This window comes from Pelodiscus sinensis, chromosome 20, assembly GCF_049634645.1.
Source record: "Pelodiscus sinensis isolate JC-2024 chromosome 20, ASM4963464v1, whole genome shotgun sequence".
NCBI classification, from domain to species: Eukaryota; Metazoa; Chordata; order Testudines; family Trionychidae; genus Pelodiscus; species Pelodiscus sinensis.
In genome coordinates this window covers 4,392,103-4,407,405 of record NC_134730.1, presented here as the reverse complement: position 1 = coordinate 4,407,405, position 15,303 = coordinate 4,392,103, and the positions used below count along the sequence as shown (strand labels likewise).

Genomic DNA, 15,303 nt, shown 5'->3' with positions numbered 1-15,303 from the left:
TAAATGTTTCTAATTAACATCTCGCTTAAAACCACATGTGCTTTAGATTACTTTCAAAAGATCTATCTGTACAGGTAACCTCAGGAAAACCATTAACAGATGGCTGGACACATCTGAAACGGGGACTGACGTGAGGCATTTGCCAATTATACGCCTGAGACAGCAAAGCAGAAGTCGGGTTATTAACATTTATAATTGAAGGCACCTGTAAGGGTGGTGTCCCTGAAAGACAGAATGGAACTCTTCCTGCTTGGGGAGGGATGGCTGAATTTGTTGCTGCAATGCAGGCTTGGGACTTTGGGCTCAGCCTGACAGATTCCTTTTGTGACCTTGGGCAAGTCACTTAATTGCTCTCTGCTTCAGTTCCCTCTTGGTCCATAGGAGATAATATCTCCTTTCTCCAACCCGTTCTCTGTCTTATGGAATTAGACTCTGGGAGGTTCTGTATGTGAATGTAACTATCTCTACACTCCCTTTTCCTTCTCCTAGAGTCAGGCTATGTTTTACTCCCTCATTTCTTGCTGGAAAGTCTTTTGTTAATGCTGTGAGGAAATCATTTCCACAATCCCGAGGGAGAAAGGAGCAGAAAATGTCTCTAGTTTTCTATATCTCCTCTGTTGCCTCGGCAGCACAATCCTTCACTTCTGGGTTTCCATGGTAGTTTGTCTCCCATTTTCTTCTTCCAGACAGTGATCACTGATTCTAGACTCTAGATCCTGTAGGACTCTAGTTTTTCCAGATCTCACTCTTGGACTATGTCTACACTACAGAGGTTTTTTTAAAAAAAATGGCCGTTTTTCTGAAAAACTTCACTTACATTCACACTGCAATCGTGGTCTTTTGAAAAAAATTGAAAGAACAGAGAGGGGTTTTCCAACATTGTTAAATCTCTTCCTATGAGGAAGAAGCCTTTTCCCAAAAGAGCTTTTTTGGAAAAAGGCATGTGTGAACGGGGAAGATGGAGTTCTTTCGAAAGAAGAGGAAAGAGGAAAAAGCACAGATGCCCTGGTGACCACTCCATCCATAGTAATCACAGCTTACATGCGAGAGAGCATCCACACTGAAAGGATACTATGGGTACGTCTAGACTACAGGCTTTTGTCGACAAAGCCTCTGTCAACAAAGAGCATCTAGACGACATCCAGTTCTGTCGACAAAGCAAGCCACTTTGTCGACATGAGCGTGTAGACGCAAAGGACAGTGTAGATGCAATAATGCCTTCTGTCGACAGAACTCTGTCGACAAAAGGTGTTATTCCTCATAGAATGAGGTTTACCATAATCGACAAAACTGCCAAGTTCTGTTGACGTTATGTCGACAGAACTTGGCAGTAATGTAGACACAGGTATAATTTTGTCAACAAAAGGCCGCTTTTGTCAACAAAACCCTGTAGTCTAGATACACCCTATCTGTTGAAAACGCAGATAGCTTTTTCGATGCGCTTTTGTGTGTGGACGCTCTCTTTTGGAAGAAGTTTTTTTGGAAGCTCTTCCAGAAAAGCTTCTTCCGAAAGAAGCCTGCAGTCTAGATGTAGCTTTGGTGAGGGTTCTGGAAGTAAGAACATTTTGATTATGGACCTGCCATGATCTGGTCTGTTTCTCTGGGGATACCTGGCAGTCTTTTTACGCACAGATGCCAACTTCTGCCCCTTCCCGCAGAAACTCTCTCCCTCAATCCACCACTGATTGGCCTGTGATTGGTGGTTGCTGAGCACCCACTGGTTTCTTTCCCCTGGTGGAGTTGGTGCCTAGGCTTTTATGGCGGGTTGGTATATTCTGTTCTGAAGGAGGCTGTTTGCTCTGCAGTCTGGGAGGTCACCGGCGCTAAGGCCATGGAGTGCAGAGTGGTTTCGTATCCTTGCCATCTTTTCTAAGCCCGTCATGCCCTGCCCTGACAGGGATGTAAAAACGTAGTCGAGTACTCGCTTCTCCCCACTTGCTGCCTCTGTATCAAAGCCGGTCCCCCCCAGCACCATCTCTGTGTTGCTGCATGCACCCCCCCACTATTATCTATCAGCGGCAGAAGTGAGATTGGGGCAGGGGCAGAGGTAGGGGAGGCTGCCACAAAGCAGCCCCTGTCTGTGGCAGCCTGAAGCAGCCTCTGTCAACTGGCTGTGGGCAAAGGCTACTCCGGCAGCAGCCCCTATCTATGGTCAGCCCAGGCTGCCATGAACCGGGGCTGCTGGACCCAGTCCAGGACCTACCCTGCTTCAGCTCTGCCTTTTAAATGTAGTAAGAGCCAGGCAGGGTAGATCCAGGACCTGGGGTGAGCCGGGACTGAGCAGTCCCCTGCAGTGGGGTAGGTTCGGGACCCAGTGTGAGCCAGGACCGAGCAGTCCCCTGCAGCAGGATAGGTCCAGGACCCGGTAGGTCCAGCCACCTGGCTCTTACTACATTTAAAAGGCAGAGCCATAGCGGTCCCGGAGCCGGCACGAGCTGGGACTACTCAGTCCTGGCTTGCACTGGCTCTAGGAGCCGCCCACTGCAGCTCTGCAGAGCATCTCCCCTTCTCGACTAACGGTGTAGATGATAAAAATTGTATCGACTATTCGCTTAGCCAAATACCCACTCATTAACATCCTTAGCCCCTGGATGACCCCATCCCATTAAAAAAGGGAAGAAGGATGATCCAGGGAACTACAGATCAGTCAGCCTTCCTTCAGTCCCCGGAAAAATCATGGAGGGCGTCCTCAAGGAATCCATTTTGAAGCACTTGGAAGAGGGGAAAGTGACCAGGAATAGTCAACATGGATTCACAAAGGGCAAGTCCTGTCTGACCAATCTGATTAGCTTCTATGATGAGGTAACTGGCTCTGTGGACATGGGAAAGTCAGTGGATGTGATAGACCTTGACTTTAGCAAGGCTTTTGATACAGTCTCCCACAATATTCTTGCCAGTAAGCTGAGGGAATATGGGTTGGATAAATGGATAGAAAGCTGGCTAGACTGTTGGGCCCAGCGGATAGTGATCAACAGCTCGATGTCAGTTGGTGGTAGGTTTCTAACAGAGTGCCCCAAGGATCTGTTCTAGGACCGGTTTTGTTCAATATCTTTATTAATGACCTGGATGAGGGGATGGATTGCACCCTCAGCAAGTTTGCAGATGACACTAAGCTAGGGGGAGAGGTAGATACGCTGGAGGGCAGGGATAGGATCCAGAGTGACCTGGACAGATTAGAGCACTGGGCCAAAAGAAATCTGATGAGGTTCAACAAAGACAAGTGTAGAGTTCTGCACTTGGGATGTAAGAATCCCAAACATTGTTACAGGCTGGGGACCAAATGGCCAAGGAGCAGGTCTGCAGAAAAGGACCTGGGGGTTACAGTGGATGAGAAGCTGGAGATGAGTCAACAGTGTGCCCTTGTAGCCAAGAAGACTAATGGCATATTAGGGTGCATTAGGCAGAGAATTGCCAGCAGATCCAGAGAAGTGATTATTCCCCTTTATTCGGCTTTGGTGAGGCCACATCTGAAGTATTGTGTCCAATTTTGGGCCCCCCACTATAGAAAGGATGTGGACGCAGTGGAGAGGGTCCAGTGGAGGGCGACTAAAATGATGAGGTGGCTGGAGCACATGACCTATAAGGAGAGGCTGAGGAATCTGGGTTTGTTTAGTCAAAGCAAAGAGTGAGGGGGGATTTGATAGCAGCCTTCAACTTCCTGAAGGGAGGTTCCAAAGAGGACGTAGTGATGGACGGCAGAACAAAGAGCAATGGTCTCAAGTTACAGTGGGAGAGGTCTAGTTTGGATATTAGGAAAAACTATTTCCCTAGGAGGGTGGGGAAGCACTGGGCTGGGTTCCCTAGGGAGGGGGTGGAATCTCCATCCCTAGAGGTGTTTAAGTCTCGGCTTGACAAAGCCCTGGCCGGGTTGATTGAGTTGAGATTGGTCCTGCCTTGGGCAGGGGGCTGGACTCGATGACTCCTGAGGTCTCTTCCAGCACTATGATTCTGTGATCACTAGGGTCCTGGAACTTAACGGTGGGATGAATCTTCACAGCTTTCCTGATTTAAGAGTTTTCCCAACTTAGTTCCCTTGTTCATGTACCAACAAGCCATCTTCGCCCTACTGGGAGTCCCACGTCAATTGCATATCAGCCCGGGAACAGGCACATGCTGTACCTCTTCCCGGGTTCTCCCCTGGCTCCCTCTCCTCTTCTGCCCTTGCTGCCTCTTGAATCTCTCCGTTCCTTTCCCCTCATCTCCCCTTTCCCTTCCCCCTCCGGGCTCAAGTGGCCATGGGACTGTGCCATGCTTCTGCTCCAAGTGGGGTAACTGGACTAGGGCTGCCTCTCCCTCGCCGCACAGCACTGGTCTCACTGGGCACGGTCTGTGCTGATCTGATGACATCATGGGGCAGGGCTTCTTTAAGTGCCCTTCCTGCTGCCTCTGCTTTGCCTCTGATGGAGGTGGCCATGCACCTAACAAGTGCAGGTACCAAATTCATGCTCTCTGCCTGGTCTGAGCGGGTATTCCTGAACCCTGGAACGGGATGGTCACTGATACTGGCAGTCGCTTACTGGCAACAAGGGTTACACTTTTAGAATATACCCTACGCAATTTGCTAGGTTTAGTGCGGGGATCTGACTTGGATGCTTTAGGTCAGGGGTCTCCAACCTTTTTAACCACAAGATCACTTTTTCAGTTTAAATGCAATGTAAGATCTACCTCGAACCCAAATATCCTTGCCCAGCTTCCTTCCCGCCCCTTCTTTGAGGTCCCGCCCCTGCTCCACCCCTTCTCCAAGGCCTCACTGTGCTCCCTCCAACCCTCTTCCTCCCCCATCCTCACTCACTGTCACCGGGCTGGGGTAGGGGGTTGGGGTGTAGGCTCTAGTCTTAGGACAAGAGGTGTGGAAAGGTCCCTGGGCTTAGCCCAGGGCAGGGGATGGAGAGTCCGGGGGGTTCAGGGTGCAAGCTCTGAGAAGGAGTCTGGGTGCAGGGGGATTCTCAGCTGGGGCAGGAAGTTGAGTGCAGGAGGAGGTTCAGGGCTGGGACAGGGGTTCAGGAATGAGGTTCTGGCTGGACACCGTTTAACTGAGACAGCTTCCAGGTGGTGGAACAGTGGGGTAAGGCAGCTTACTCCTACCCTGGCTCTGCACCACGCCTGAAAGCAGCTGGCATGGACAGCAATGGCTCCTTAGCACCATGTGCTGCCTCATCTACAGGCACTGAGCCCACAGCTTCTACTGGCCACGATTCCCTGTTATTAATCAATGGGAATGGCAGAAGTGGTGTCTGCAGGCAAGGGCAGCATGTGGAGACCCACTGCTCTGCCTTTCTCTGGGGCTTCAAAGACATGCCAGCCACTTCCACGTCCAATTCCCACAGGGATAATGACTCCAACCACGGCAGGTTTGGCATTTTAGAACTCACTGCTCAAAGAATTAAATGTAAGCGTAAGAGAGAAACGAAAGGTATGAAAGGCACAGACCAGTCACAAACCTAAACTAACCTACTTTGCAAGCAGGAAAAGTAGTAACAACCCCCCATGTGTGTGTTGGGTCAGGAGAGGAGAGGGAAGGACAGTGCGTGTTTGTGAGAATCACAGACACACACACACTGTGTGAGCAGTGGTAGCCCGTCCATAGAGGCAAACTAGGCAGGCACCTAGGGTGCCAAAGTTAAATGGCATTGAGGGGTTTGGAGGCGGGGGTGCCGATCGCGCATTTCACCTAGGGCGCCAGTTGCTGGCAGCTCGTCTAGGGCCGCTCCTGTTGTGAGAATGACAGAGATTTGCATTGCCAAGCGCCCTGTGTAGAGATGGGGTACAGGAGTGGGAGGGAGGGACATTCTGACATCAGTGCCCCCCCTTCTCCCTCACATACCCTGCACAGCAAGTAGGAGGCTTCCGGGGAGGGGGGCGGGCAGATCCAAGGCAGAGGGCAGGAGCAGCATGACAGTGGGCAAATAAGTGCCAGTCATTGATAGCTTCCTTGCCAAACCGGTCAGGGTCACCTGTCAGAGGCTCCAAGATCTACTGGTAGATCCCGATCTATTGGTTGGTGACCACTGCTTTAGATCTTTCATTTACACTGCTGTAAATCAGAAACAACTCTGGAAGAATATAAGATGGATGTAAAATGCATGTGAAGGAATATTGAAGTTCATAATGTTTCTACTTAAGGCTGGCATTTTGTGGTCACTGGTTACATCATCAAACATGTAGCATAAGAGCAGTTTGGTGGCCCCTCTGCACATGGTTTTGGCAGAAACAAGATAACCTCTCCCGCAGATACCGATGAAGTTGAGTCATTTGTTTTGTGAGCCCAAATATTCAGAAAGGGCATGAGAATGTCAGTGATATCTTTTGCTCTTCGTGAAGTGCCGGGGTTTTATTTTGAAACAATCCACATCTGGGAATGGAGAACCGTAGCTCTGTCCTGTAGTGATACCGTTCAGTACCTTTATGATCATGATTAAGGCATTTTACTGTTTGTGGTTCCAGATTTTTTAAAAAGTTAAATGTTAAGATTTTTTTTCATCCCTCATGGTGTCACTCCAGGGCAGAGTTAAGATTGTTTGAGTGTTTTTAAATGATACATATGCATACCTTCACTTTGTTTGGATTTCTCTTCAGAGTAAACTTACCTCTGAATTTCCTGAGTTTATAAGGCTTACTTTTGGGATAGTTATGGCATCCTAATTTTTTTAAACCATTAAATCACTAATATGCACTCAACTTTAACTGCATCTTAATAGAGGTTTTTGTCTGGTACAGGATAATTTCCTTTAATTCTCAATTCATTTAAAAGATCATATATGAACAATAAACTAATGCAAAGAGAATGCTACCATGCAATACTTCAAATGACTTGAAGACATGTAGTACTGATCTTAAATATTTGTTTATATTTAAACTTTCAAGAGCAGGTTGCTCTGGTGTGTTGGTGACTATAAAGCTGCCAGAAGGCGTAGGCCAGTTTAATTAGACTTACAGTTGATTTGCAGCATCAGAGCACCACAAAGCTGCTAATGCATTACCTTAAACTTCAATTAACTTACTGTGGGAAAGGGTCGTGCCAGTGTTATGTGAAGGAGGGCCAGGTAGGCTACGTCTAGACTGGCCCCAAATTCCAGAAAAGGGATGCAAAGTAGGTAAGTCAGCATAGGGAAATCCGTGGGGGATTTAAATATCCCCCGCGGATTTAAATAAACATGTCCGCCGCTTTTTTTCCGGCTTGGGGAAAAGCCGGAAAAAAGCGTCTAGACTGGCCTTATTCAGGTAGGAATAAGAGATCCTCCAGAAAAGGGCTTTATTCCCTTTTCTGGAATTTGGGGCCAGTCTATACGTAGCCACTGGGTTTAGTCCTTGAGTCCAACTGCCTTTAAAGACTTCTCCAGAAGTGCTAGTAGAATTCTGCTGGTCATAGCCTTCCCTTTGCTTCCCTTATCAATCCGCTATAATTATGAAGTTCTGATTCATATTAATATTTTAGCTTTCCCTTTCTTCTATTTGTATAGCTAGCTTCACTTCTGCGGTAGTTTTTTTGCTAGAAAAAATGAAAACTGAGAATGTTGGGGGGGGGGCTGGGGGAGGATGAAAATTCAAAAACATCCCCAGAAACCAGACACTTTCCATGAACATTTCCATATAATTAAAAGCCCAATTTTCCATAGTATGCCAGCTGTCCTGGAACATTTTCGCCTAGCACTGGTATCTCAGAGCACATCTACACTGCAGGGCAAAATCTGAATTAAGCTACGCAACTTCAGCTACGTCAATTGCCACAGCTGAGGAAGAAAGCTGTAGTGGATAAAAATGGATCTGGTTTAAAGGAGAAGTGAAGGTAGTTATAACATTGGAAGAGAGGAGAAGCTGACCATAATGAATATGGATCATGAGCTTTTAACTATAGAAGACAAGGAAGCAAAGGGACACAAGAAGAAATCTCCATCGCCAGCAAAGTTAAAGGATTCTAGGAAAGAATTTAAACGTGCTAATAACAAAAAGAGTCTTGATACTAGTATTGCTCCACTATTAGGGTACGTCTAGACTACATGGCTCCGTCGACAGAGCCATGTAGATTTGTTTGTTTGGCAAAGGGAAATGAAGCCGCAATTTAAATAATCGCGGCTTCATTTAAATTGAAATGGCTGCCCCGCTCTGCCGATCAGCTGTTTGTCGGCAGATCGGGGCAGTCTGGATGCTCCCCTGTCGACATGAAAGCCCTTTATCGACCTCCCCGGTAAACCTCATCCTACGGGGCATAACGGGGAGGTCGATAAAGGGATTTCAGGTTGGCGCGGGAGCGTGCAGACTAGCGCACTGAGCCAACAAACAGCTGATCAGCTGTTTGTCGGCTCAGCGCAGCAGCCATTTAAATGAAGCCACGATTATTTAAATTGCAGCTTCATTTCCCTTTGCCGATCAGCCTAATCTACATGGCTCCATTGACGGAGCCATGTAGTTCAGACACACCCTTAGAGAGAAATGGTAGAATCATCAGCAATGCAGAAAAGACAGAATGTTCAATGAACGTAGCATGTATTTGAAAGAGTTTGTCTGCCCATCCATCCGTCTGTCTGTTCAAGACCTGCTCCTAAATGGTAAGAGTTAGGACTACCAAATACCTCTTATCATAATGTAAAGCAACGTCATGGTTTGGTTATGCCAGGAAAATGGGATATGCCTAGAATGGGCTCACTCCTTATACAATTATACAGAAAAGGGACAGAATTTCCAGGCAGATGAAAAGGGCTGGCTGGGGGGGGGGGAGGGGAGGTGCCTCTCCTCCCATCCAGGACTGCCCCAATCCCAACCCTCCCACACCCTTCATCAGGGAGCGAGGGGAAAGTGCACAGTTTGCTGCGTTCCTCACTCAGTCTGGGGAGCAGGGGACATGCCCCCCTCCCCCCGCTGTGCCCACTGTAGCTGCAGTGGCTATGGGGAGACACTTCTCACCTGGCCCCAACCTGCTGTGGTGAGAAAGGGCAGGGAGAGTTGGGCTAAGTAATCTGCCAAAAGCACGTTCTCCACACTTGTCCAATCTCATAAGAACAGCCATATTGGGTCAGACCAAAGGTCCATCCAGGCCAGTATTCTGTCTGCCGACAGTGGCCAACGCCAAGTGTCCCAGAGGGAGTGAATCGAACAGGTAAAGATCAAGCGATCCCTCTCCTGCCATCCATCTCCAGCCTTTGACAATCTCACTCATACACTCCACAGAATTATTGTATGGAAATTAGCGGGAGAGAGAGGTTGTGGTTCGGCTTTTACCTTTTTCACAACAGTCCCACTTAAGTTATTTGAACTGTTGACTAGACCTGCTTTGTAGCTTATATAACTGTAATTAGGTACAACAACCATTGAACTAACTTATTAATTACACCATAATTTCTTTAAGCACAGCCTGTGCTTAAGGTTCCAAATTTATTTTAATTATATGAAAAGTATGAGGAGTCTGTCATTTCATTTTTAAGATAATTTAGGACCAAGAAAGACTGGCAATGATGCAATATCCCTTAAAGGTCCCAGTTTTTAATACGATGGGGACTAATTTGGCTACAAGTACTCAAGAGAGAGATCTTTTGTATCATTGTGGATAGTTCTCTGAAAACATCCGCTCATCAGTGTGCAGCGGCAGTGAAAAAAGTAAACAGAATGTTGGGAGTCATTAACAAAGAGATAGAGAATAAGACAGAAAATATCGTATTGCCTCTATATAAAACCATGATACGCCCACATCTTGAATACTGCGTACAGATGTGGTCACCTCATCTCAAAAAAGATATATTGGCATTGGAAAAGATTCAGAAAAGGGCAACAAAAATGATGAGAGGTTTGGAATGAGTCCCATATGAAGAGAGATGTAAAAGACTTGGACTTTTCAGCTTAGAAAAGAAGAAACTAAGGGGGGATATGATAGAGGTTTATAAAATCATAACTGGTGTGGGAAAAGTGAATAAGGAAAAGTTATTTACTTATTCCCAAAATAAAAGAACTAGGAGTCATCAAATGAAATGAATAGGCAGAAGGTTTAAAACAAACAAAAGGAAGTTTTTCTTCACTCAGTGCCCACTCAACCTGTGGAACTCCTTGCCAGATGATGTGGCGAAGGCTAGAACTTTAACAGGGTTCAAAAAAGAGCTACATAGCCATTGATGTACGTAACCTCCATGAATCTATTAGCCAGGATGGGTAGGAATGGTGTCCCTGGCCTCTGTTTCTCTGGAGGTGGGTGAGGGAGGGATCACGTGAGGATTCCCTGTTGTGATCCCTCCCTATGGGGCATGTGGAATTGGCCACTGTCAGCAGACAGGATACTGGGCTAGATGGAACTTTGGTCTGACCCAGTATGGCCCTTCTTATGTTCTTAAGTGCAAAAGGAAAATCACCTTATTTCTTGAGTTACAACTGACTCCTCCAAACACATTTAAATGAAAATTGGCAGTCAGATTTTTGGTACTTAATTCCCCCCCTCCCTTTCCCTTACACTGCTGAAAACAAGACATGTTCCTACTGAAGTCAATGCAGCTACACTGGTGTACAAGTGGTATGAATGAGATTGGCACCAAGCTTCATGTTTAGTGTCAAACGATACTGAGTTTTCATAAATATGATGGAATAGAACTCTGGTCCAGATCTGCATTAATTAGCACACTATTCCATAGACTGTCCCACCAAAATCAATGGAAATGCTTTTAAAATGCTCCTGAGTGTGAACAGGGAAGGGAGAATCTGAGTCTATGAACTGCATCACAACAACTCATTTCCCACTTTTGGCATTTTCACATTCTTATCCACATCCACCCTGATTGAATTAGCTCTGATGACACACTCCCATCTCTGCTATCTCTTTCCTTTGTCTTTCATTTCACGCATCTGATGAAGTGAGTTGCCACTCATGAAAGCTTGTGCCGTAATAAAATAGTTAGTCTTTAAGGAGCTACTGTACGCATTGTTTCTTCTGAAATTTGTCAACACTTATTTTTGTTAATATATAGGATCTTTGTGTTCGAGCAGAGACTTGCCCTCAGTGTGCTTTTGATTTTTGTGGGGTGCCCTCTGGGAATTTCCTTTCTGATGGACATGTCTGATTCAGTGAAGTTTCCATTAAACCCTTTGGTTCCAGTGAAACTGTGCTTCCTACTGAGAAAAGTTTAGCTCAGTTTTTTTTATCACCTCTCCTCATTTTGGCAATAAGGAAGCATTTAAAACAACTGACATTTTTACATACAATATTATTTTAATGAATCGCTATTAAAAGTGGAGTTGACAACTTTGAAAGACGGTGCTACCCAAAAGCGCTTCCGTTCATTCACTCCGCGAGCATTTTTAGCAGCTGCCAAAGATCTGACAGTGCTAGGAATAGGTAAATCTCTCCCAGGTGCTAAATTGTCAGGTCTTGTCTTGTGGAACATGTCAGAAGCATGCACCTGCTTCATTGAGAAACTGCATCTGCAACTCCTATGGAAGTCAATGGGCATTTTATGTATGCAAGGAATGCGGGATTTGTCCCTTGAACATTTCAAGATTGTCCCAGAATTTTCCCTCCCTTTTCTCTTTTTTTTTCCAATTTCCATATTTTGTTTTTTTTTACCCAAACAATAGTCTCTTTTTAAAAAATCAGACAATTGTTGGTCTTCCAAGACTAACGGGCCTTTATGAACAACCTTCCAATAATAAACATGTACACACACCCCAGCATTCCAGAGCCATTCTACAGTAACAAATTGATGTGCAGATGCCAAGAAGAGAGCAATTCTGGTCAGGAAATAAACGTGTTTTCGATTGCTGAGGTGTTACCTACTGATTGTCATGATTACCACCGTGACAACTACCTTACTGGACACTTAGGCATGTGACTCTACTGCCCTCTTCTGGATGAAGTCAGAACTGACTCACTGTGTCATAGGCCCTATAAATCTTGCAGCTGGTGGTGGTTCTCCTTTAGTGCAAATGGTCAGGACCTTTGTCTTTGAAGCTGGGACTGCTGAGTTTTATCTCTGCTGCCCTTGTAAGATGAACTGTGGTGTGCATTTAAAGTCCAAGGGAAACAGGTTTTTAGTGGTTATTACATGATGATTCAGTAGGGTCTTTCCAGCAAATTCCTGGCGCCAACATGAAGACAGTATGAAGAATTAAGAGTGAGCCTCATAATCACGTTCTTTGTCTCTGTTTTGTCGTCTTTACAGATGAGCTTGGGTTGGGCAAAGCTGCATGATGGTTTGAGATCATCTGTGCTGCCACTGTGTACCGGTGTTGTTAGAAGAGGATCGAAACCCAACTGGCAACATGCTGAAAAGGCTACTCCTCTGCTGATACCCAATTAGCTGATTATCGCAAAGGGAATTGAGAATGAAGCTTATCTTTCAACGCATCATGTGCCCAAATAAATATTCAACACACATTTAATGAGACAGTTTTATGAATTATTTAACTATAAATGGATGGATAAAAGAAACCTTACACTACTGGTTCTGAAGCTTGTAAGGCAAGGGCAAAAATCTGGTGAACATTAAAGGAGATGTTTTATCTCACATTGTATTGGATCATTATATAAATAATAACCGTGAAATGCATGCTAAAGGGACACTCATTGCCACCTGTCAGAAGTTTTTAGGAGATCAGGTGAGAGAAGAGGCCTTCTGAAATTAATGGCAAAACTTCCATTTAATTGACTAAGGTCGGGGCACTGCCCACATGAAGCCTCATGCGAATGACATTATCCCCTGTGAATCTGTTCTTTGAACTGTCAGGGCTTGTTTCTCCCCTTGCTTACAGTAATAACGCAAATCAGGAGAACTCCATAGAAGTTGATTCGTTTATGCTGCTGGATGACTGATGTGAGAGGAGACTCAGGCTTGTTGTCTGCAGTGGGAATTCTTGATTGCATAGAGTCTCAAAGATTGAGCCAAATATTTATCTTAACCATCGCATGCAGGGGAGGGATGTTTTGTGGCAAATCTTCCCCCTCCTCTTAAGTTCCAGCTTTTCACAAGTGATGACAAAATGAGCTATTTGCCAGGTCACCCTCTAACGTAGGAATTCAGCACATTTGGGCTGGAATATTAGAAAGGGCTCAGCACCTCCACAGCGTTAGGTTTTTGGGACAATTCCACTCCCATTTAGGTACCTCAGTGAATGGCCGCATTTTCAAAAGAAGATCAGCATGCTGAGCTTTGAAAAATTGCCCCCAGGGCATGATCCAAAGGCTACTGATGTTAATAGACTCTCTTTGACCTCAGGGGGCTTTGGGTCGTCCCTTCCACATGACAGTGCTGTGAATATATGAACTGATAAAATCCGTTTCAGAAGTCCCTGGTCTTTCATTAAATTCCTGAATGGTCTGACTTAGCTTCGGCAAAGGCCATGTCTTCATATTTGGGCTCTCAAGGCAATTGGATGGGCTGGCCCGCTGAGGTTCATGGGACCTTGGGTGAGACAGCTGGGCATAAGTGCAGAGTCCTCAGCAGAAAATCTTCAGCCGTGGAAGTCCTAGCCAACCATGAGCAGAATCAGCATGAGTATGACACAGCATACTGCAATAGCCATCGTTTTATCCAAGCCTTCCCCATTTCTGATTATTGGCAAATGATGACCAAGCATCGGGTGGCTACCCTATTTAATATCTGTCCCCAGGTTTTCCCAGATCGCCCCTTTTTTGCGATATTTTCCGGCACAACTCGGTCAGAGTGCTCCAAGTATACATAAGATCATAACATAAAAACACAACAATGGTCACACTGGGTCAGACTAAAGGTCCTTCTAGCCCAGTGTCCTGTCTTCTGACAGTGGCCAATGCCAGATGCCCCAGAGGCAGTGAACAGAACAGGGAACCATCAAGTGATCTGTCTCCTGTGGTCCCTTCTCAGCTTCTGACAAACAGAGGCTAGGGACACCATTCCTGCCCATCCCAGCTAATAGTCATTGATAGACCTATCCTCCATGAATTTATTTAGCTCTTTTTTTGAATGCTGTTAAATTCCTAGCCTTCACCACATCCACTGGCAAGGAGTTCCATGGGTTGACTGTGCACTGTGTGAGGAAATACTTCCTATTGTTTTAAACCTGCTATCTATTAATTTCATTTGGTGGCCCCTACTCCTTCTGGTGCAGGAATAAGTAACTCACTTTTCCTTATTTATTTTCTCCACACCAATCATGATTTTATAGACCTCTATCATATCCCCCCTTAATCTTTTCTTTTCTAAGTTGAAAAGTCCCAGTCTTTTTAATCTCTCTTCATATGGCAACCATTCTGTATCCCTAATAATTTTTGTTGCCCTTTTTCTGAACTTTTCCCAATGCCAAGATATCTTTTTTGAGATGAGGTGACCATATCTGTACGCAGTATTCAAGCTGTGGGTGGACCATGGATTTATATAGAGGCAAAAAGATATTCTCTGTCTAATTCTCTATGGGTATGTCTACACTTGCACCCTAGTTCGAACTAGAGATGCAAATGCAGGCGACCGAAACTGCTAATGAAGCGGGGATTTAAATATCCCATGCTTCATTAGCATAATCTCGCCCGCACGCTATTCCACTCGCCAGCTGATTCGACCCAGGAAGTGCGCTCCGGGACATGTTAGTTAGAATCAAGCCCCTTGGTTCGAACTAATGTTACTCCTCAAAAAGTGTAACGTTACTACTCAAAAAGAGAGCACTTCCTGGTTCAAATCAGATGGCAAGCGGAATAGCGCACAGGTGAGATTATGCTAATGAAGCATGGGATATTTAAATCTCCGCTTCATTAGCAGTTTCGGTTGCCTACATTTGCATCCCAACCTTGAACTAGGGAGCAAGTGTAGACGTACCCTATCCCTTTTTTAATGATTCCTTACATTCAGCTTGCTTTTTATTTATTGCTGCTGCACACTGAGTGGATGTTTTCGGAGAACTATCCACAATAACTCCAAGATCTCTTTCTTGAGACCTTAATTTAGTCCCCATTCTATTATATGTATAGTTGGGATTGTTTTATGACATGCAAATTATTTTGCATTTATCAGCTTTAATAGTCATTTGCCATTTTGTTGCCCAGACATCTAGTTTTTGTGAGATCACTTTGAAGCTCTTCAGTCTGCTTTGGACTTAAATATCTTGAGCAGTTTTGTATCATCTGCAAATGTTCCTACCTTCCTGTTTACTCCTTTCTCCAGATAATGTATGAATATGTAGAATAGGATTGGTCCCAGGACATATGTCTGCGGGACACCACTAGTTATCTTTCTCCAGTCTGAAAACCGACCATTTATTCCTACCCTTTGTTTCATATCTCTTAATCAGTTAGCAATCCATGAGAGGACCTTCCCTCTTATCTCATGACAGCTTAAGAGCCTTGGATGAGGGACCTTGTCA

At 45.3% G+C, this 15,303-nt stretch overlaps 1 long non-coding RNA gene across 1 annotated transcript in view; it reads left to right on the top strand.

Annotated features, from left to right (window-relative positions):
* Positions 1–12,354, top strand: part of LOC142819081 (uncharacterized) — a 118,767-nt gene extending 106,413 nt beyond the window's left edge. The window contains exon 2 of the long non-coding RNA XR_012896778.1: positions 12,135–12,354. This is a non-coding gene — a long non-coding RNA (uncharacterized LOC142819081). The remainder of the gene's footprint in view (positions 1–12,134) is intronic.
* The last annotated feature ends 2,949 nt before the right edge of the window (positions 12,355–15,303 follow it).